General features: G+C 46.2%; 1 protein-coding gene across 2 annotated transcripts in view; it reads left to right on the top strand.

Moving 5' to 3' along the window:
* LOC138262134 (prostatic acid phosphatase-like) overlaps positions 1–24,804 on the top strand; it is a 257,511-nt gene that overhangs the window by 151,122 nt on the left and 81,585 nt on the right. The gene's annotated exons all lie outside the window — the stretch shown is intronic.

Below are 24,804 nucleotides of genomic sequence, written 5' to 3'. Positions count from 1 at the left end.
GTGGGGCCCTCTTACGGGGGCCCCTGCGCTGCCCATGCCATTGGCATGGGCACTGAAGGGGCCCCCAGGGGCCCCACGACACCCCACACCGCCATCCTGTTCCTGGCGGCCGAAACCGCCAGGAACAGGATGGCGGTATGGGGGTCGGAATCCCCATGGCGGCGCAGCAAGCTGCGCCGCCATGGAGGATTCCCCTGGGCAGCGGAAAGCCGGCGGTCAGAATGCCCAAAGGAGCACCGCCAGCCTGTTGGCGGTGCTCCCGTGGACCACGGCCCTGGCGGTTTTTACCGCCAGGGTCAGAATGACCGCCTAAAAGTGTAAAACATAAAAACAGTCCTACCATGCTGTCTAAACAGGGGAGTGGATCTATGTATAGTCCCTCGCCTACACTAAGTATGAGCAAAGCATACTAAGCCCAATCGACCCTTTGGGTTTTCCCTGGGAGAATTTTATCCCTCATACCTGAAAGAGAGGCCTGAGGTCTAAAGAGACACCGTCCCCATCTGGATCAGGACTCGGTTGTCTAAGCAGGTAGCTGTAGTGAAGCTTACAGCAATCAGCATACAGTCGTGGTCATCTGGCTGGAATCTCCCTCTAACATATCTGGGACAGAGGGGTGTTTTAATAATAAAACAACTAACATTCTAAGAAATGGTCCCCACGTATGAGTGTGTTTTTACGTGAATGGTGGAGACACAGCATACCACGTTTGTCGGCAATCCTATCTGACTGTAGCCTTGAAGAAAGTACAAAGTGAAATAAATGTCCTACTAAGAACGTGATGCTTTCCTAGACGAAAGAACGAGATAGAGAAAATAAAACAGCACCGCTAAAGTAACTATTGCTAGCTAAATAAAGCAACTCTAAATTAAATGTAACTGCATTAAAGTGCACAGCTGCAGGCCTAGTTAGCTAAAACAACGTGTCTAAAACATGGCTAAAATAGCTACACAACAACACGAAGCACCGTCCCGCACCACAGCCCTGGTCCACCTACACCAGCATCATTGACTCCAGTGTCATCATCAGACATCCCTGCCAGCACCGTGGCCTGTGGACACCGCTCGTGAGGGTCACAAAGCACCGTCCCGTCCTGCACAGCTGGCTTGGACCTACCGATGACAGCGCTTCAGCAACGACACTGCCGATGCCTGCACGTGACCTGGTGACACCGCACGTTGCACAACCCCGGGTCACACCACAGCCCTGGTATTACCTACGCTGCTGGAAGCTGTCACCTAGCCGCAGCCTTTACTGTGACCTGTGGCCACTGCACGTCGCATCGTCCCACTTCGCACCGCAGTGCCGACACTGTCCCTGCCAGCGCTCCTGATTTCAGCAGCCCGGAGTTCAATCTGCAATGCGTGTGACTTCAAGGGCCCGATGACTCCCGCACCGACTCCGGAACCGATACGCGACACCAGCGACGCTGCTCTCCGGAGCTCTCTGTGGGGATCACAACACCCTGCAATTCCAAAGGTACTGTTTACGGGTCTTCCCAACACCGTAGCTGCCCCTCGACGGCACGGCTGGCATGAACCGTTGGTTTTGTTAATTACGACGCTGTGATAGCTCCAGGTGGAGCTATTGACTTCAAGGAACTGTTTATTTGAGTAAATCTTGCAGAATTCATATTTTTATTATTGTATGTTGGATTTTCATCCTATTTGATCTTTTTTTTATATAGATAAATATTGGCTATTTTTCTAAAACTGTTGGGGTGTCCTTTTGTAGTGTTTTCATTTATTACTGTGTGTTATGTGCAAATGCTTTACACATTGCCTCTGAGATAAGCCTGACTGCTCGTGTCAAGCTTCTAAGGGGGTGAGCAGGGGTTATCTGAACGGGTATCTCCCTTATCTTGAATAGAGTGAGGGTCCCTACTTGGACATGGTGCAAACCAAATGCCAAGTAAAGACCCCATTTCTAACATATGTTGTCAGCGGTGAGGATAGGACTTGCATTTGCAACATGCAAGCTACATGATGGATGAGCTACAGTAGTTGGTATACACTCCTTCTATATCGCAGACCACTAAGTACCACACACAGATTTTTGTTTTTGATTTATTTTTCTTTGACCTATTTTTGATCATGAGTTCAAGTGAGCTCCAACGATATCATGTATCAGTCAAGAGCATCTAATAATACAGAATTGGTCAAGAGGCCGGGATTGATTATTCTATTTTCGAAAAAGAGAAGAGATGAATACCCTCTTTGAAAAATTATTTATTTGTCGTATTTATTCATATATAATTAAATAGAGTGACAGGAATAATCAAAGAGACAAAGAGACAAACTGCCCCTATTACACCTAAACATAACACCTGAAATTACATTTACACAACGTTACTAATTATACAACATATAAACAAATACCCTCTAGAGGTGGTTTCAGGGATATGAGGCATCCATCCACATGAATGTGGTCTCTGAGAAGAATTGGGGGGCAGGATTGTGGCACCACTTCACAGAGGAGATGAGGGACACTTTGCTAGCTTTGGGTAAGGGGTACAACCTCACCTACGCTGACATGAAGGAGGCCCTTCTCACTCGGTATGGTCTCACTTCTGACAAGTACATGGATCAATTTAGCCAGAGTAAGAAAACTGATTCCCAGACATGGTTAGAATGTGTAGACTCCTGCAGATCACTAGATGGTTGGGTGAAGGGCAGTAGTGTGACAGATTTTCAGGGACTGTACAACTTAATTTCGTGGGACCACTTGTCTAGTCTGTGTTTTGCAGAGCTGTGCTAGCTCCTGACTGATAGTAAGCTGACTGACCCTAGGATGCTTGCTATGGAGGCAGGCTGCTGGGTGAGTACCAGAGTCCACAAGAAGTTATATGGGGAGATTCTGCCAAAGTTGGGTAGAGTTCCCAGCAGCAGAGTGGGGAAGACAAGGGTAAACAAAAGGAGTATTCCAAAGGGCCCCAATCTAGTAACCTGGGTAAGAAATCCTACCCTCCAGGAGAGAAGAAACCCTGGGCCTCTTCAGGAAAGCCTGCAGAGGCAGGGCACCGTAAGTGCTTTTCATGTGACCAGGCAGGGAGATCCCAAATGTCCCAAGTGGACATCGCCTCCCAGCAGTGGGAAGACCAAGGGGTTGGCCACTGTAGTGCTTGGGGAGTAGGTGGCCCCAGGTGGGTGTGGGGATCCCACAGAGATGACCCTTGTCTCACTAGGGGACGATGAGATGGTCCAGAGAAACCTAATGCCTGATAACACTAAGAAATACAGGCAGTGAGTAACCATCAATGGGCAGAGGGTAGAAGCTCTTAGAGATACTGGAGCCAGCGTGACCAACGGTCCGGTGTCACCTGGTGTCTGAAGAGCAAATAGTCCCTGGTGCATTCCATCAAGTAGTTGCAGTGGACAACTCAGAGTGTAAGGTGGCGCAGGTTCCCTTTGAGTGGGGAGGGGTCTCAGGTTCCTTGAGGGTAGTAGTGAGTCCCACCATGCCAGTTGACTGTCTGCCAGGCAACGACCTGGAGACTTCCACCTGGAAGGAGGTGAAGCTCAGGTCACACTTGGGGATGTTGGGGTTGCCAGAGTGGACATGCGTGATCACTCAGTCCATGGCAGCCAGACAAGGTGATCAGACAAACCTGGAAACTGAAACAGTGGCCCAGGTGACTACCAAGGGAAAGGGCAAGGTGTGCGGGAAACCTGCCCCAGAGGTTCCTACGGTCCGGGAGGAGGTTGACCTCAAGGGGGAGGCCCCGGCACCTACAGGGGAACAAGTGGCCGAGCTGGGAGAACTACCTGAGCTGACTCAGTGGCAGCAAGAAGGGGGTCCCACCAGGGAGGAGTTCGCGCAGAGCAGAAGGTGTGCCATACTCTTGTGAGTCTTAGGCGGCAGGCCGAGGACCAGGCAGCTGGCGCTGAGCCCAAGGGTAACCTGATCTACTTGGAGAATGATCTCCGGTATAGCGAGCCTAAGGTTGCTGAGCCTGGGGCAGCCTGTGTGCTGGTGGTACCCCAGTGCTTCAGAACCTTCTTACTTGGTTTGGTTCATGATGGTGCCTCTGGCAGGACATTTGGGGCAGGGCAAGATCTTTGACAGGCTTGTCCCCCACTCCTATTGGCCCCAAATGAGAAAGCATACAGATGCGTTCTGCAGATCTTGTCAGACTTGCCAAGCAAGTGGCAAAAGTGGAGGGAAATGTAAAGCCCCCCTCAAACCCTTTCCTGTTGTGTGCACCCCTTTTGAGCGGGTGGGCATAGACATAGTGGAGCCTCTGGACCCCAAGACAGCCATAGGCAACAGGTTCATCCTGGTCTTGGTGGACCATGAACCCGGTACCCGGAAGCTATCCCTCTGAGGACAGCGATGGCGCCTGTTGTGGCCCAGGCTCTGATGGGGATCTTTACCCGCATGGGGTTCCCCAAGGAGGTGGTATCTGACCGGGGTACCAACTTTATGTCCGTGTACATAAAGGCCATGTGGAAGGAATGTGGAGTGAACTACAAATTCACCACTCCTTACCACCCCCAAAGTAACGGGTTGGTTGAGAGATTCAGCAGAACCCTGAAAGGTATGACTCGGGGGCTGCCAGACTCCATGAGGCATAAGTGGAACATCCTCTTACCATGCCTTCTCTTTGCTTACCGGGAAGTACCGCAGAAGGGGTTTGGCTTTAGCCCATTTGAACTGCTGTATGGGCACCCGGTCAGAGGACCTCTGAGTCTGGTGAATGAAGGCTTGGAGCAAGCTCCTAGGAAGCCACCCCAGGATGTATTTAACTACATGCTGGCCTTCAGAAACCAGAATACCACTCTGGTGAGTTTCAGCCTGGCCAGAAAGTCTGGATTATGGCCCTGGTAGAGCCTTGTGCTGTGCACAACAGGTGGTCAGAGCCATTTGAGGTGAAGTAGCACAAGAGTGATGTCACCTACCTGGTGAACTTGCAGACTACAAGGATTCCCCTGAGGGTTCTCAATGTGAACCGCCTCAATCCCCACTTTGAGAGGTCTGAGTTAACCATGCTTCTGGCTACTGATGATGGGGTGAAAGAGGAGAGTGACCTCCTGTCTGTCAAGGAGCAGGATGGGTCAGTAGAAGGCGTAGTCCTCTCCCCTTCTCTGACTCGAGAAAAGCAGAGTGAGTGTCGCCAGTTACTGGGACACTTTGACACTCTGTTCTTACTCATTCCATGTGGCACCCATCTATACACACATGATGTGGACACGGAGGACAGCCTGCCTGTGAAAAGCAAGGTTTAGAGGCTGGCTGACCGAGTGAAGGCCAGCATCAAGGAGGAGGTCTCCAAGATGTTGGCTTTAGGGGTGATTGCACGCTCCAGCAGGCCTTGATCCAGCCCAGTGGTTTTAGTACCCAAGCCTGCTGTACCTGGTGCCACACCAGAACTTCAGTTCTGTGTTGACTCCTGGGGGCTCAATGCCCTCACCAAAACGGACTCCCACCACATCCCCAGAGCTGATGAGCTCATGGATCGGTTGGAACCCTGTAAACATGGCTCAGACCTGCCACTGCAGTGTCTGTGTGTGCGGTTTAAACTGCCAATTCAACCAGGTAGGCCCTATGTGTCCCAATGGGCAGGGTGCAGTGTATTTAAAAGGTAGGACATGTACTGGTGTGTTTTACATGTCCTAACAGTGAAATACTGCCAAATTCGGGTTTCAATGTTGCAAGGGCTATCTCCCTCATAGGTTAACATGGGGGTTGCCTTTAAATAACCTTAAAGCTCAGATTCCATCTGAGGGCAGATAGAAATTTGGAGTTTGGTGTCTCTGAACACCCACAATTAAAAAATACATCTTTTAGTGAAGTTGCTTTTTAGATTGTGAGTTTGAAAATGTCACTTTTAGAAAGTAGGCATTTTCTTGCTTAAACCATTATGTGACTCTGCCTGTTTGTGGATTCCCCGTCTGGGTTAGTTTGATAGTTGGGTTGTTGTGAATTCCCTCTAGACAGTGACACACAGGGGTCTGGGGTGTAGCCTGCATATCCTGATGGGTCATCTGAGCTAGTGTGGAGGGAGGAAAAGTCGCTTGCACCAGAAAGGACTGTACCTGCCCTCACACACTGCAGTCTCCAACCCCCTGGTGTGTATCTGGGGCCTGGCTAGGACAAGAAAGAATGTTACCAACACTTAAGACTTTGCTTTGAAGTCTGCCTACTTTAAATGCAGAAAGGGGTATAAGAAGAAGACCCAAAACCACATACTTTTAGAATCTTTCTGGAATCGAGAGGAACCTCTACCCAGGAGAAGAGCTGAAGGAGGAGTACTGTCCCTTTGCTGTGTTGCTTTGGTGGACTGGCCTGCAGTTGCTGCTTCTGCCTGCAAAGAGGGCAAAGGGTGAACTTTGCTGTGGGTCCTGCTTGAGAAAGTTCGCCAGGGGCTTGGAGTAGAGCTTGCCTCCTGTTGGAAGTCTCAGGGACACCAAAGACTTCAGTTTACTCGACCTCCAGCACTGGGAATTGCATGTTTTGTGCTGTTCAAGAGGAGAAACCACTGCAACACCGCTAACGAAGCCGCTGGCCTGCACCGTGACCTGATGATGCCGCACAGAGCTGCACTGCCCTGCTTCCCACCGGGACCCTGGTCTCACCGACGCCATTATCAGACGACTTCACCGAGCCGCTGATCGCACCGAGACCTGTGGGCCCGCACTCGGGCATCATCTGCTCACACCGCAACATGGGCCTCCCCGATGACGACGCTCCTGCTGACACCAGTGCCGCTGCCCGCACTGTGGCCTGTGGACACCGCTCGTGAGGTACACAAAGCACCGTCCCATCCCCCAGTCCACCGACGCCAGCACCATCGACTCCAGTATCGTCATCAGGCCTCCCTGCCTACACCGTGGCTTGTGGACATCTCTTGTGAGGGTCACAAAGCACCATCCCATCCTGCATCGCTGGCTTGGGCCTACCAATGACAGCGCTGCAGCAACAACGAAGCTGCTGCCTGCACCGTGACCTGGTGACACCACACTATGCACTGCCTCGCCCCGCTTCACACTGCAGCCCTGGTCTCATCGACGCAGCTGGACCCTGTCACTGAGCCGCTGCCTGCACCGTGACCTGTGGGCACCGCACGTCTCATTGTCCCGATTCACACCGCAGCCCGACGCCGTCCACGCCAGCGCTCCTGTCTTCATCAGCCCAGAGTTTGATCTGCAACACGCGTGACTTCAAGGGCCCGACGACTCCAGCACCGACTCCGCAACCGACACCAGCGATGCCGCTCTCTGGAGCTCACCTCGAGGGTTATAGCCTATGGAACTTGTAATACGGCAGACAGGATATCCTTCACGTTTGTGACACAGTAAACCCCTCTACCAAGGTAGTATTCAGGCCCAAAGTCTTATTTTCCATAGAGATTAGCTAAATATAGCAAGTGTGGTACCAAATTAAATGTTCTAATAAATCCAACAACTTGCCAATGTTGGTTTTAATATAACTAGCACAAGGAAAGAGTTTTCTGAAAGTTACCGAATTCAGCTCTGTAGTGCCCTTTCCTGATTGTCAGCCTCTGGCAGCCTGAGCCAGGCTACCTTAATGAGGTATTTAGTGGCATGGGCTGACACAAAAGAAGTGTCTGGTGGCCGGAGAACTGCTGCAGCAGATGGCAGAGCAGGTGGGGGAAGAGTAGCCGAACTGGTCTTCAAAGTTGGGAAAGCCACTTGGGACAGAAACTGGACCTCCCCCATTTCCTGCACCCACAGACACATGGGAGCCCCTCTGATTAGATTAGGAGAGGGGCTGGAAGGGGTCTGTCAAGAGAGGCTTAGCCACACCAGCGGGTGGACTCAGCCAGATCTAACTTCTAAGGATGAATTTTTGCCATCTTTGATTTTTAGAGAATGTTGCTCCCTGGGATTGATATTTGCCACACTTCACCAGAAGTGGTCACCCAAGAGGGTGGTGGCCTGCACTCTATTTGACAGGAGCACGCCCCCTGCTTCCCACCCCCCGGGGCAAGGATAAATATGGCAGAGCTGCCCCACAATTCTGATCCCTGTTGGAAGAAGATGCAGGAGAAGAAGGACTTCCCTGCTGGACCCCTGGTCTGCACCTGGATACTGCACCCACAAGGACTGCACCAGCTGGACACTTTGGGCTTCAACAAGAAAAAGACTTTGCCTTGCTGCTGCAACTCCAGGAGTGGACTCCCTGCAAGCTACAGGTACAAATGAGCTGACCAGAGTCCCCTGCATCAAGTCCTGCAAGAATAGCCCAACTGACCAGCGTTCAGTGTCCATTTGAGGATTCTCACCAGGTGCATTCTGGGAACGGTAGTCCCAGCTTCCAAAGAGCAACTCAGAGCTTCTGGAACCTTGAATCAAGTTTGTGGACACTTTGAGGACCCAAAAAGGACTTCTGGAAGAAGATCCAGAAGTTTGGAGCAACTTTGAAAAAAAGCTCTATAATTGGACCGACCCGATGTTGAGAGTCAAGCCGGCTACCTTCAACTGCGACCCGGCCTGAATTTCAGGTTTGTCCCGCCGAAAGCTCCGGAGAACCAGGCTTCTAGGATTTCACCAGGGGCTCGCGGAAAGGCAATCCGACGACTTTGCATCGACTTGCTGAGGGGGACGGCATGGCATTGAGGAAGAAAAGCTCCAGAAAGGTTTCTAAGTGTGAAGGTAAACCTTTCACAAGGCCTCCTGCTCAGTGTATCCAAGCAGGGCTCCATCACGGTTGGGCTAAACTTTTGAGTTTCCCTCAGTTGAGTGCCACCAGATGTCCCCAGTTGGCGCTTTTGGTTTTTAGGTGCTAGAAAGCTTTTTTTTAATTTAATCTTAAAAAATTCATATCTCCGGTTCCCTCCATTGGATTTTTGTCATTTTGGGGTCATTTAAAGATAAAACTATTTCCTATTTTTATAAATTGGTGTTGGGTTTTTATGTTGTGTTGTGTTTTACTTATTTACTGTTTTTTTCATGTTAAATACTTTACACACCTATCTCCTAAGTTAAGCCTAACTGCTCATGGGTCAAGCTACCAAGAGTTCAGCAAGGATTAATGTACTGAGACTTTGACTGGACCAAGTGGGGGTTTGTGGCCTATTGCTAGGTTTAGGTACCTACCTGCCCTTACCAATAATCCACCTTTCAACACACCCCACAATAGATTCTGCTCCCAATCTGTAATGGGGCATGGCTCAAATCATCTCTAAAGCCAAAAGCAAGCTAGAAACCACTAGACAAGACAAGAAATTCTCATCAAATGAGATACATCAGTGATCATTTCCTGATACTGATACTACCTATATGCCCCATAGTGAAGCCAGTACAACCACAGAAGGCGTAAGCAATGGAGTAGTTTCAAACTCTGCTCTCCGAATTGATACAGGCATGAAAATTGCAGGTCTGAGTAGATTAGCGCCACCTAATAAATTCACTATAGAATCTTGATTGCTCCAAACCTTCTTAGCCCAGTGCTGACTACATGTTAAAACAAAGGCAAAAATCGTTTGGACCAATACATCCAAAGTAACTTCTAAACTATAATACTTAATAAAAGATGCCTTAATATGGCCCACTCCGCTTGTTTTAAACCGGAGACCTTGGCTAAATGCTTATGACCAATTTATCCAACAGTTCCAGATGGTGTCTGAAGAGACAAAACAACTACCCCCATGTAGGGCTATTAACACTTCAACAGGGCACTTAAGACTTAGGACCTGATCTAAGGTGTGGAGTATAGTATTTACTCAATCAGAGCAATGGAGTACAATACTCTATCACCCTGACAGAGGAGCTATGCTACGTATTTAGAGATGTCCACTATCACTGTGGACATGTCTAGTTATTGGCACGAACTACCGTTATGACGATTCTTGTCAGTGTGTTAAAAGTTTGATGAATAGTTCTGTCAAACATGACAGCCCCCATCAAACTATTAACAAGGTTTTGCTTTTTTTTAAAACAAAGTCCTATAGCAAGATTTTGTTTTTAAGAAAGCAAAAACTAATGACCTCTACACCATAAGAGCTATCTTTCATGGTGTGAGAGTCGTTATTTTTGTACTGTACCAGGTTTTACCTAATGGTGCTGAACAGCAAAAAAAGACCTATAATCCAGTCCAGTGGAGCGGATGGTGTTGTGTGTAAACTTCTAATGGCCCATACTCTTTCGGGCAGTCATCGGAGAATTTCAGCAATGGTGCTGAAGTAGCCTCCATCATTGACTTACTTTAGGTTTGTCTGCCTGTAAATCAGGGAAAATCGATCATCCATAGCAGGTGTACTGAGGGTTTGGCGGAGAGAGTACTCTGGTGAACTTGTGACCGAGTACCCTCTCTGCCAAAATCTAAATCAGGCTCTTGATCGCTCAGTTGACGCCTTGTGGTCAGATAAAACAGCTGCATTTAACAACAGATCAAAGGAAGAGCTGAAAGATGCTTTGTCCCTAGTTGTTAACTGTCTTTTAACCATGGCTGCACTCATTGATTTAGCCCTTCAAACTGATGACCATAAAGACAATCATAAATGTGAAAAGCAACAAGGTCCAGAGAAGGTGCAATGGAACACACATGTGAAAGATTCTGAGAGCAAGAACCATTAAGTAGAATATGCACAATTGGGTGGATTAAAAATAAATTTTTCAGTTGAAGAGAATGACTAGAGATGTAAAAGGGATTAGTTTTGTACTACAGTAAGTAGTGATGTTTGAGAATGATATGTTCAATGTTGTCAGGAAACAAGAAAGCTCACCCTTAGAGGAAAGCTAGAGGTTGAGCTTAACTGTGGCAAATCTGTTTATCAACTTACAGGACATTTTTTACATTGATGTGGTTCTTTCAACAACTAAGGTTTAAAAAAATATATTTATGCCTTAATTGACTCTGATGTTTTATGGATAGAAAGTTTCAACAAAGGAATGATATTCCTATACAGGATGAGGTTAGATTAGAAGAAATTCAAGGAATCAGCAGAACACCTGTCACATCAGAAGCCGTGTGCAAGGAAAGAATAGAGTGATCGTGCCTCTTCAATCTATCCATGTGAAGGCTGTGATTTTGGACGTTATTGATGTTCCAGCTTTGTCATAGTTCTCGTCATAATACTGGGAACCTCTTGGCTTATGCAACATATTTCAAAGCTTGACTAGGAACGTCTTGCTCTCAGCCTCAGAACATTGTACTAACATTTGCTTTCCCTGAAAGGTGGTGAATACTACTCAGACCTTAAACTGTTTGCTAGCAATGAGGGAAATCAGTACTTCATCTGCAGGGGAGACTACTGAAGAGACAAAGATCCCAGAGACTTATAAGAATTTCAAATATGTCTTCTGTCATAAAGGAGCAGCCACTGTTCCACCACATCACCCAAATTACAATGCCGTAGAATTATTACGTGGGACGCTCTTTCTCCTTGGAAGAATATATCCCTTGGGGTGAAAGAAGATTACATTTTAAGACAATTTTTCTAAGAAAAGCTGGAAAAGGGGTTCATTTGCTATTCCATGTTGACTCCAGGAGCCCCACTTTTTCTATATCGTGGGTCCATTGGTGAATACCAGCCTTGCATTGCTCATCGTTTGTTGAACGAGAACTCCATCAGAAATCGATACCCACTCCCCCAATATCACTGCTGCTAGACCAAATTAAAGAGGCCAAGACATTTTCCAAGCTGCATTTCAGAGGGGCCTACAATCAACTGAGAGATTGGAGTGGAAACGCTGTCCAGTACCCACTGTGGTCATCATAAGTACTTAGTGATAGCATTCAACGTATGTCAATGCTGCATTACAGCATTTTGTGATTTACATTTTCTGAGATCTTCTGGAAATGTTACATACTCACAAGATCCAAACCATAACCATGGTCATGTTCAAGTACTGTCTTGTTCAAGAAAACATTCTCCGTATACATAGTCAGAAAAAAATGTATATTTGAAACAGACCATGTCACCTATCTTAGATTTCAAATGTCAGAGAAGAGTATAAGCATGCACGTTGAAAATGTCAGACCTGTACTAGAATGGGCAGCCCCTGAGACAGTCCAAAGATACTTGGGTTCTGAAAACTTCTATACACATTTCATTAAAGACTTTGTCACACATGTGCAATTGATAAATACAACATCTCTTATTCTCAGACAGCTAATATTCATCTGCATTTCATTGAAGAAACAGACATTTCAGTATTTACTACTGAGGTGCCTCTGTCGCAGAGGGACCCTTAGACAGAAGTAGTCCCCCCGGTGGATTATTACTCCAGAACACTCCCCACTTCACATCGTAACTACACAATCGATGACAAAGAATGCCTACTGATTAAAGAGGCTTTTAGATAGTGGAAACATTATTTGGAAAGGGCCAAGCACGAAATTGCGGTCTGGGCAGTCCATAAAACTCTTCTTTATTTATGTTCAATGAAGTGTTTAAATGTAAAAGATGGTACTTATTCTTCTGCCAGTTCCAGTACAATGAAGTGTTTGAATGTGAAAGATGGTACTTATTCTTCCATCAGTTGCAGTACAAAGTTACTTTTTGACCCAAAGGTTGGTGAAATCCTCCCTTGACGCCCCTTACTATCAGTTTTTATATTTTCGGATAGATGGAATTTTAGGAATTGTTTTAATAAACTACTACAATAATAAATTTGACGGCTCCCATAGAGTAGTGGCATCGACTCTTGAGGAAGATTTACAGACTTTTGTAAATGATATAACTTCAAGCTACATAATAATATGGGTTGGAGATTTTCATATTGGGACATGCCAGAATACTATAGAAAAGACATGTGGATTTGTCGACGATGGAGGGAGTGCACAACTGCACTTTTTGCATAATAATTATGGAATTGTACTGAATGAAATATTATTTAGATATGATTTAGAATTGGGGGCGTGGCCAACATGGGGACCGGAGCGGCAGCAGAAACTGCAGCTCCGATCCCTGGCCCAAACAAATATCCTGTTTGCGGCGCCTGCACCTCCCTTAAAGGTGACAAGCGTCGCCCACCCAGCTGCCCGGGACTCACACTGGCGGCCGCGTCTACATACCGGAGCTCGCGGGCGCCTTCTGGGCAGTGAGCGGCCCGCTGTGCTGCCGGCTCCGCGGCTGAGGCCTACACGCTCGCCGCTCGGAGCCGCAAGCCGCCTCCTGGGGCTTGGCGCCGGGTGACGGACCTGCACCCGGACCGGAGGCCGAGACATAGGAGCTCCGGCCCCACGAACAGTGCCGAGGCGGGCGCTTTGCCCCTATCTGCTTTACGGGGTGGCGGCGCTGATGCAGAGCTGACCCGCCGCGGCGCTGCGCCCCGCCCGTGGATGCCTGCTGGAGCGGGCTTAAATCTTCACCAACCTTCGAGCGAGGCTGTTGCTGCGGAAATCCGCGCCCCGGCTCCCCCGCTCACTTGGAGGAGGCGCGCTTGATGCCCTGCTGTGCCCGAGGCTTGGGGAAGTCGTTGCCTGCCTGGTTGAGGCCTCTCAGAATAGAGGCCTTGAAGTAGTCGTGCAATGGACCTGCAGCCCAGTACCTGGGCCTGAATCACTATCAATGATTCCACAGACCTGAGGCCTCGCCTGGTACCAGTCTGAGCTTCACCACAGGAGTGGTGTAGTAAAAGGAATGAAGACAGAGGACAAGGGCGCGGAAGGAAGTTGAAGCGAAGGTAAAAGTGAGGTGAGCCTTTCGGCAACATTTATCGAGTCGCAGTGCGTAAATGTGATGTCCACCTCCCTCCGGACCAAGTCACACGGAGTTGCTGAAGGGCCCCAACAAGGCACATGAGGTACTGCCTCTGCCCCTCCAGGCCCTACACATAACCCCCCATCAGCGCAACTACCTCCAAACCGCACAAGAAACTGCTAATATATTAGACCATTACCTATCATTCTTCATTGACTCTTCCTGCTCCTCTACTGCTCCGTCGCCCCTGTGTGGTTACTGGGCTTCGCTGTTTTATGTGGATATAGGTACACAACACACTTGGCTCCTCTGCTGTTTGGAATCGGGTGGCGTGGTAGGCATACGACGAAGCGCTAAAGTATTCTACTAACCACCAGGCACTGGTCTGGTCGCTGTATAATTGGCCTGGAAGTGGGGGTGACGTCTCCCAAACTTCGCTAAACACTCTACCGACTCTAGTATATCGCTTCTGGCCTTCAACAGTAATCCATAGCCCATTGGAACTGAGACTGTACTACGCCGCAGCTTGCTTCTTTGTTCGCCCTGCCCGCATCGCCTCCAACTGGTCCTGCTTCGTTAGTGACCACTTGGAACTGCACTTGTCAAATTGTCAAACCAAAAACCCCACGCGCACCTCCGGGCAGAATGGACCCCGTCACCCCCTCCCCTCTAAGGGCCCACGTCACCATGCAACTGGCTTTGCAGAAAATGGAACTTACCTTAGAATCACACACGTCACAGTTTGAAAAGATATTGCAAGCCGTTCTAGACACAAAGTCCACCCTGGAAGCCAAAATAGGCTCGGTGACAGAAGACCTCAACATACTCCGTACGGATCAACACGCATTGGCCGACAGGGTGTCTGAACTAGAAAAAGACTCTGCAACCCTCCCCCGGACCGTGAAAGATCTCCAATCGCAATTGTCTCATTTAACAACCAAGAGCTGAAGATGCAGAGGGAAGGTTCCGGAGCAATAACATTCGCTTGGTGGGGTTCCCTGAACGTGTCGAAGGCCCCAGCACAGAATTATTCATAGAACAATGGCTCACGGACACGATTCTTAAAGACAATATCCCAAAGTTCTTCTCCATCGAACGTGCCCACAGGGTCCCTGGTAGACCCCCTCCACCTGGTGCACAGCCTCGCCTAGTGATAGCAAGACTCCTTAACTATCGTGACAGAGACCTCATCCTACAGTTATTTTGCAAATCTGGCCCGCTACTCTTTGAAAACGCAGTGATCACAGCTTATCCAGACTTTACAGCAGACGTTCAGAGTAAGCGGAGTTCTTTTTATAGTGTTAAAGAATGCCTTCGCAAACACAACATCAAGTACACGCTGATGTTCCCAGCCAGACTCCGGGTACAAGATGACACACAGTACTTTTCTTCACTACACCAGGAGACGCCTGGACCTGGCTACATGCCAAGGGCCTCGCCGACCTGATAGACACAGGCACTCCGGGTGAAAATTGGTCCTCTCCCAAGAAAAGGCGTAGGCAACGCAAAAAACAAGGCACTAAACCTTCACCTGAACAGTCACAAACTGAACGCTCTCTTCTCCTGCAGGCCACATCTAGATTTGTTAACACGTCGCCAACAGCCCTGTCCACTCAAACTGACGGGGAACCAGATCACAACGTAAACTCTGACTCGGCAGAATCTGCATGGGGACCCACTCTCACGCCGCGTACAGCAGACGATATCTGCTAGGACAATTAAGCACCACCTATTTCCGCTCCTTCTACACAATAATATGGCCTCCCTCCCCAAGCTGTTCAGAAATGGCCTGGCGGCCCCACTGATCCTCCATCGTAGCGCGCTGCCCACTTGTGGTCTCGGGCGGCAAACTCCGCACCGTGAGTAACTAGGGCAGGGTAATCCCATGACTTTGAACTAATGTCCTTCGGCACCCCCCTGCTCCATATGGACTGTTCTCCCAAGCCAGCAATCGCTGGAATTTTTTTACATTTTTCATTATTTCAGTTGATGTTATTTATTGTTCTTGGGTGCTTTTTTTTCTGTTGTTGGTTTTGTCACACGCTAATTAATCGTAAACACAGTGACAAATGCGCATGTCACATCTACCTTATCAATAGGTTTACATTTAACAACACTAAGGATATTAACTGGCTAGCCTTGGAGGGTAAACGGCACAATATTTCCACAATGGGGACGGAGGGCATTCATTTCTCCGGTTTTGTTAAATCTAAAATTGCCTCATGGCCTCCCAAACTCAACAAGGTATCTTGAAATATAAGAAACTCACATGGAATATCAAAGGTATGGCAACACCGCGTAAGCAGCAAATGATTCATACATTTCTCAAGAGATATCAGGTACACATAGCCCTACTACAAGAGACACACCTCTCTAAATCCACGTTGGAAAGCACACGCTCAAAATGGAAAGGACAATTGCACGGTACCACTTCCTTGTCCTTTGCTCGTGGGGTGGCGATCTGGATTGCTCCTGGGGTCCCACTTAACACATCTCGTACACAATGCGACCCAAATGGTAGATATGTGATACTAGAAGGCATCCTTGACGGGTCCCCCTTAGCACTAGTAGCGCTACACTCCCCAAATTCAAATCAATGCGACTTCCTGAGTCCGCTCACCACTGGCAATCTTAGCGACCCCACATTAGAGTATATGGGGGGGCGACTTTAACAGCGTCCTAGATACTCAAATAGACCGCTCATTTCCCCCACTCGCCACGGCTCCATCCAATCGTGCCTCACAAGCACTAGCAAACTGGGCCTCCAATAACGGTTTGAGAGACATCTGGAGGGTCGGTCACCCCTCCCACCGCGAATATTCTTATTACTCCTCTGTGCATAAGTTACATACCAGAATAGACATGATTTTCGTATCCGCAGTCGTAATCCAGAAAGTGTGCACGACCGAATACCTGGCACGCACCATATCAGATCATAACCCGCTCTGCGCAATAATGGCATGGGGCCACATGCACACTCGCATACCAACATGGCAATTACAGACAGAAGCTCTCTTAGACCCCTCTTTCACGCAGAAATGTCCAAGAGACTGGCTGATTACTTCTCACTGAATAAAAATACAACATCATCTCGCGCTATAGAGTGGGATGTCCACAAATCGGTAATACGCGGACAATGCCACGCGGCCACAGTGGGGGTAAGAAGGACACTCACCAAAGAACTACAAGTCCTGGAGGTTAAACTCCGCAAAGTAGAGGTTGAGGTCTCCAGAAACGAGTCCACACTAGCAGCACTGAATTCGCTTAGAGCTGCCCATAGAGAAGTAGACACCAGACTATGTAAGCATGATTACAGACACTACATGACACGACAACACGCTGAGGGGGATAGATCAGGTAGACTGTTAGCATGGCTGACTCGCCAACCTTCGCAATCATCACCCATTGGTGCGAGACGCTTGAACTCCGACGTCCTTACTAACACCCAAGTAGGAATTAATGATGCCTTCTCCACATATTACCGTGCCCTATATACGCCTTCTCCCCCCCATCGGAGCAGCAATTAGCTGACATATTATCACTTGTCTCCCAAAACCAACATATTATTGACAATGCCGCCACTTTAGAGGGTCCCATTACTATAGAAGAATTGCGCTCAGCTCTGGCACAAATGGCACGTTGCAAAACCCCTGGCTCAGATGGCCTACCAGTAGAGTATTTTAACTCCCATGCTACTCACTTCCTACAACCACTCATAGAGGTATTCAATGAAGCGTGTAATAAATTACAACTGCCAGACTCCATGAGTGAAGCCCTAATAGTTGTCCTTCCAAAGGCGGGCCGTGATCCTCTTGACATCAAGTCATACAGACCGCTTTCTCTCATCAACAGAGACTGCAAACTATTGGGGAAAATATTGGCAAATAGGCTACTCCCTTACTTATCAAACTTAATACACTCTGATCAGTCTGGCTTTATTCCAGGGAGAAGCACCTTTTGAAATATTAGAAGACTGATCCACATAATGCACAGCAATACAGAATCGGAAGCGGTGGCCCTCTCCCTAGACATTGAAAAAGCGTTCGACACGTTGAGCTGGGACTATCTTCTACGTACACTCAAAGCGTTTGGATTCGGCCCTGGTTTAATTAGATGGATCAAAACGCTCTACTCCAAACCCACAGCTCGAGTTAAAAATGGTCGTGCTATCTCAGAAGCATTCCTCATAGGCAGAGGTACCAGACAAGGTTGTCCATTATCCCCTTTATTATTCGCTATAGCCATGGAACCATTTGCAATTCAGCTACGCAGCTACGAACACATATGGGGCATCACTGAATCTAACACACATCATATTATATCCTTATACGCAGATGATGCCCTGATATACCTGCGTAATCACTCCACCTCCATGGCAGGGGTGTTACTAATGCTTGACTCCTTTGCTCTTGCCTCTGGTCTACGTGTCAACTGGTCCAAGTCAAGTATTTTTCCCCTTACCCCCATACCAACCGTCTTTCACACGGTATTACCACAATATAAACTGCCATGGTCACACACCACCTTTAAATATCTCGGGATACAAATTTATCACTCCATTGCCGATCTGAAAGAAGGTAATATTGACAGGGCACTCAGCTCTACCCACAGCTCATTGTCGTTCTGGAGTTCACTTCCCCTATCCCCCATGGGTCGGGTAGCAATAGCCAAAATGCTCATCCTTCCCAGGTTCTTATATTATTTCACTGCCCTTCCACTATGTTTACCACGCTTGTTCTTTTGTAAACTGCACTCATTGTTAACTGACCTGCTTTGGGGCAAAGACAGACGAAGAGTAGCGTTAGCTATAACACAATATCCGCAAGAAGCGGTTGGACTGGGCATGCCTAACTTTGAAATATACTACACAGCTGCCCAGCTGTTGTGGCTATCCACATGGCTCAGGGAAACTCCTCCTCCCGAATGCATAATGCTGCAAGCATATATAGCCCCGCAAACTATATTATCCTCACTTTTATCCGGCACTAACCGCCTATCGTCAAAACTCATATTGTTGGAAGCAGCTTGTTTCTGCTGGCGTAGATACATTCAAAGCAAGTCTCTCTCACCGCCTTATTCCCCTCTGTTACCGCTGTTTCAATTGCCGGGCACCCAAATACTCTCATTACACCATGATACACGTGACATAAGTACATTGAATGTGGGCGATTACTACTCTAGCTCCACTATGCGCACCTTTGCGGAACTAGTGGCCGCTGGTGTTATGCACACTGGAGCCTTTTTGACGTATAGCGCCATTAAACGGCTACTCAATAACCTCTGGGGCTCTGGCAACAGTGAACCACCCGAGTCCCAGTTACTTAGCACTATCCTTACCATAGGTAGCACAAAACGCATCATAACTAAATTATATAAAGAATTGCTAGCTGAAATCTGCTCTCCCTTGCCGCTAAAGCACGCTGGGATTCCGTCCTCCCTTCACCATTATCACAAAAAACTTGGGTTGCGGCTCTCACAATGATTAAGTCAATATCCCACAATCCCAGATTGAGTTACACCCAATTCAATTATATTCACCACTCATATCTATCCCCGGCCCGCATCCAAAGAATATACCCGAGCACAAACCCGACATGTCCCAGATTCGCTACTCCGACAGCAGACTTTTACCACATGGTCTGGAGTTGCCACTCAATAAACTCGGCTTGGCACCGCGTTACGGACGTCACAGCAGACATTTTGTCCCACACTCTGTTGCCCACTCCAGACTCTTGTTTCATTGGCATGCATCACCGAACCAAAAGCGATAAACATACACATAGATTTATCGATCTAGCATTTGTCGTCTTTAAGCGCCTAATAGCTACGCACTGGAAGGCCCCACACGTTCCATCGCATTCTGCTTGGCTCCGCGACTTGCATAGTCGCTCACAAGCCGAAGCTCAGACACTACGCTTACTACAACATAAAGGCCTACTACAAGATGGACCCAAAGTCTGGGATACTTTTGTGGTAGCAATAGAAGCTAGGGATGACACATACCCCCCCTAAACTAACAACGGTATATGTATTATCTTTTTGTTCAATATCTACATCACGTTACTCCCAGTTGCCCCCCCATCACTCACTCTCGGTACTAACTTCCTCACTTCCCTCCTTAATGCAACAACGTAACATTTCAGGGTGCTTCTCCTACGGATATGCTCTTATGTAACCCATGCCTAGCCTTGCTCATTATTCCATTGGCTCCGCGCCTCTTCCTGCCCCACAACCCATACCTCAACTACGACCCCACGGCCCCCCATACATAGTAGTTGTATCTTTTTCTCCCCCCCCCACCCTCCAATTGGTGTAGCCAGCACCAGGTGACTTATCACTTGTCGGACAGTTTCAAGTTGTATTTTTAGCACTCCACTGCGCTATAAATGTGTGTAAACAGATTGCAAAATTATTAATAGCAAAATGTACTGTTGTGTGTGCATAATGATTAATAAACAGATTAAAAAAAAAAAAAGAAATGATTTAGAATTGATGAAACAAGACGGGCTTAAAGGAACGAAGCTTCCATCGTTTGTAGGAAGAGGACATTCCTCAATAATTGACCATATATTAATGTCTAAGAGTAATATGGATATGGTCGAGTCCCTAAAGATTGAGCCAACCATCTATAGTGATCATCACCCCTTGTTATTAACTATGAGATTGGCTAAACCATTTAATATAGGCGAACGATTGGCAATGAATATAGGAATAAGAAGGGAAAATGGTATTGTAATTAAATGGACTGGGGTAATAGAAATAGATGTGATGAAAAAAGTTGTGACACGACACCGTCAAGAAATTCTCACATGTACAGAATATAACCAAAGCCCATATGAGATCCTAGGATCCTTTAACTAGCTTAGAAATGCCATTGCAGGAAGCCTAGTGAGAACATCGGGGAACAAAAAGAGTGAAAAAGTGGGGTGGTTTGATCATAATTGTTCATTAGCAAGCCAGGAATTAAAACAAGCCCTACAGGCTCAACCAAGAAATAGGGAAGAGGTAATTATCAAACGCTCTAACTACAAATATGCATTAATGACCAGGAAGGCACAATTGAGAGCTAGGGCATGGGCTAGTCTGGAGCAAGCAACGACACTAAGAGATAGTACTCTATTCTGGAAAACAATTAACCAACCATTCCTAAAAAATAATGATGTACCCGAAATAACAGTACACGTTCCATCATCAGAATGGCTTTCTCATTTTGGGTCAATTTTTAACCCAGATAATCTGATTATTCACACATCAAATATTGAGATAATTGAGATAAAGCCACTCTTTTTTAACCCAGTTAGCATAGGGGAAGTGAAATCTGCTATGGGAAGATGCTTGAAACGGAAGGCACCAGGCCCTGACGGGGTGCCAGTAGATGCCTATTTGACACACATCGACCTATGGTGCCCTATTTTGACCCAAGTCTTTCTGAGTGTGACAAAGGGATATATTTTAACATCATGGACTGAAAGCATAATTGTTCCTATTTTCAAAAAGGGAGCTAGAGGTGACCCCAAATGCTATCGGCCAATTTCACTTCTAGATACCTCTGTCAAATTGCTGGGAAAATTACTCCTAGAAAGACTAGAATTATGGGCAACCAAAAACCATATACTCACAGAGGCTCAATTGGGATTTAGGCCTGGGGTTGGTACTCTAGAACAATGTATAAACCTTAATTTAATAATAAGCAAATATACAATAGCAAGGAAGGGTCATATGTTCCTTTGTTTTGCAGATCTTAGCAGTGCTTTTGATTTGGTGAACCATGCTAAGCTGTGGAAAGTCTTAACAGATATGGGTGCGCCCTTAGATATAATAAGTTTCTTGGCACAATTATATAATTATCTAACAGCGCGGGAGAGATATGGAAGAAATGGCGAGTGTACCCCAGGTCTTAGGATAGGGAGAGGAATACGTCAAGGCTGTGTTTCGGCGCCTCTTCTATTCTCCCTTTACATAAATGGAGTAGATGCCCATTTAAAAAATATGGAAATTGATACTCCTAAAATAGGAGAATACTCTATCCCAGTCCTTCTATACGCAGATGATGCAGTACTGCTGTCACAAACTGCAAATGGGCTACAGCGGTTAATTGAGGGCTTTGTGGAATTTATGGAGTATGTTAGGACTACTGAGGCTGTTTTTAGATTTTCTAAAACAATTGGCAATAAACCCCTCAGGGAAATGCTGCAAATTTACAAAAGCAAATCAATTAACAGCATTATGTATGGTTCTGCCCTTTGGGGTTTGATGCCTGAGATCCATTCATTACAAGTGCTAGAGAATACATTTTTTTGCAGACTACTTGCAGTGCCAAATACCACCTCCACATTTATGGTACACAAGGAGTTGGGTTGCCCTTATGTGGAAGATCTAATATATACTAATGCGCTGTTAGCTTGGCATGGCATTTGGTCTAAAGAAGGGACACATTTTACCCAAAAGATTATTAAAGATTGCCTTACACTAGAATATTGGGATAGAATCCCATGGTTCGTGCATTTAAAAGATTTGTTGAAAGGTATAAATCTAGCTCCAAATTTGGACAATCCAGGTATTATCCTCCAATTTAGCAAGAAAGAATTGAAAAATCAACTAATGGCATGGAGGGTTAGTGATAGAGAAAATAGAGAATGTAGGAAGTCAACAGTAGCACTTTATATGACTGAAAATAACGAGGTAATGCCAAATTATTTGCTGACAGTAGCAAACACTCAGGATAGATTTTATCTGACCCGAATGCGTTTTAGAATGTTGCACTTTTTGGTAGCTTTCCCAAAGGTGAGGATCTGGATTAAAAGCCTACCGAAGTGCCCCTGTGTGGGACGATTTGCACAATCCACAATGCACTTTATTATTTCTTGTAAATTTTATCACGATATTAGGAAGCAATTTTTAAAACCTTTATTTGTTATTAACAAATTGTTTTACTGTAGAGAAGCTTTTAATTACCTATGTAAACTGGATACCAATGAGAAATGTGATGCAGTGATAAAATTTATCTTAAATGCCATAGAACAAAGGAAAAAGCTGTTGTATTTAGAAAATCTCCGGTATGAGAATGAATAACTGTTCAACTTGTAGTAGCAAAGGCTTTTTATTTATTTATCTATTTATCAGTAATGTTTTTTTTTAAGTATCTTATTGTATATTTTTACCATTTTAAAGAGATTGTTTATCTTTTATGGAGTAAAATCCGAATAAAGATTGATTTGAATTGATTTGACCCAAAGGTTGACCCAGCAAACCAGATGATTTTTACCAACAAGGTGAATAATGGGGATGACCAGGGTAGACCCTAATATCCTATTAGCCATCTTTCAGGAAAGAGATAATGCTAACAAACCTATTGATGAGATTATCATTAGACAGGGACAGCTAGACAATGACAAGTGACTTCTGTGACCGCTCCTGTACAAGAAAGAAGCTCTTTATTTTCCCCAAGAGGAATTGCCATGGCAAGCAATGAAATGTTCTCATGAATTTCTAACTGCAAGACATTCTGGACAATGGAGGATGCAAGATCTGTTAAAAAGACACTTTTGGTGACCCAATATGTCTACACAGAAATACAGTAAACAATGCTCTGTGTACTGGCTAAAAAATAGAAGGCAAAACCTACAGAAGTACTGCATCCGTTTCCAAAATCCACTCAGCCGTGGGCCACGATTTCCATGGACTTGGTAGTGGAATTACTGCTGTCACAAGGATTCAACACACTTTTGGTGGCGGTGGATGACTTCACTAAGATGTGACATTTCATATCATTGTTTGTAGCTGTTGTAGCTCTAGCACAGTATTTCCTTGGCCATGTATTTAAGCTTTGTGGCTTACTTGATGTAATTATCACAAGCCAAGGATCACAAATAATTGCCAATTAAAGTAAGGAATTAATGAAGACCACTGGCGGTAAACATTTTCCTTCAATAGCGCTATCATCCACACACTGAAGGATAGATGTGGAGATTAAACCAAGCCGTTAAACAATATCTCTGTTGCTTCTTAATGAAGAGTGAAGAAACTGGATTTCCATAGCAGAGTAAATTCATAATCATTTCCATGAAACCTCTGATTTCCATCGTTTTTAGGGTATACACCCATCCACCTTTTCTGCCTATCTTTCCCTTACTACAGTTCCCCTCTGCCACCTATCTCCTTTAAGCCCATCAGGGAAATAGAAAAAAGGCATATCATTACGTTCTTAAGGCATATCAGTACATTCTTAAGGCATATCAGTACTTACTTAAAATGGGCAGATATCGCAAACTTGGAGCCTGATTTAGAGTTTGACAGTTGTGATTATCCATCACAAAAGTGTTGAATATCCTATCCACTTTATTACAAGTGTCATATGATATGCCACACTTGTAATAAGGTGGATGAAATAGTCAACACATTTGTGATGGAATAATGTGTCTGCCAAACTCTAACATAGGTGCCTGCTTCTGAGTACAAATTAAGAAGGAAAGTATGGTTGCCCACCAAGTAGCTCCATACGTCAGGGCCCCATCTTAAGTTTCCCTGAAATTTGTTGGGCCGTGTTCCATTTTAGGATTATCAAGATGATCTATTATGCAACGTGAATTACCATAGAGTTGGAAGATACACTCTGTATTCCAGGTGTCCCTAATGAAACCTGCTGTAACTAAGGAGGAACACCACTGATTCAAGTATTGGTTGCTGGCTCTCAAGAGTCCAAGGTAGAAGCTGTCATGGACTTCTGTATCCGTTTTGATCAGCACCGATATTTAAAATCATGGAAGTGATATGATGCCTCAGAAAGATTTCGAGAGCTGAAGAAACACAAGATCCAGATGGGTGGATTTTGGGGTAAGTGGGTTGGCAGGAAAATTGGAAAAGATCGCACAACTACAGCACCTTCTCCATGGGAATCACCATGTAGACACTCCTTTCAGATTATTGAAGAGTATGGAGGACAGGTACTTCTAAGTTGAGGATGGCCCTTAAAGAAAGATAACAATAAAAGACACACACAGGCAATGGGCTGTCTTTTAAATTGTTTCAGCTTGATAAAGTTAAAACAGTTCATCAGTTGGCATCCGATTCACCTCACTTTGTTATTTTTTCCATTTTTAGTTCCCCGACCCCTTGACGCATATTCCTAAAAAAACTCCATCTCCTATGATTCCCTAGGCTTTTCCTACCTAAATATTGGCAGACTTTGTGCTCGC

Source organism: Pleurodeles waltl, chromosome 10 (assembly GCF_031143425.1).
Source record: "Pleurodeles waltl isolate 20211129_DDA chromosome 10, aPleWal1.hap1.20221129, whole genome shotgun sequence".
In the NCBI taxonomy this organism is placed as follows: Eukaryota; Metazoa; Chordata; class Amphibia; order Caudata; family Salamandridae; genus Pleurodeles; species Pleurodeles waltl.
The sequence above is the reverse complement of the archived record's forward strand: the minus strand, read 5'-3'. Positions and strand labels throughout refer to the sequence as shown.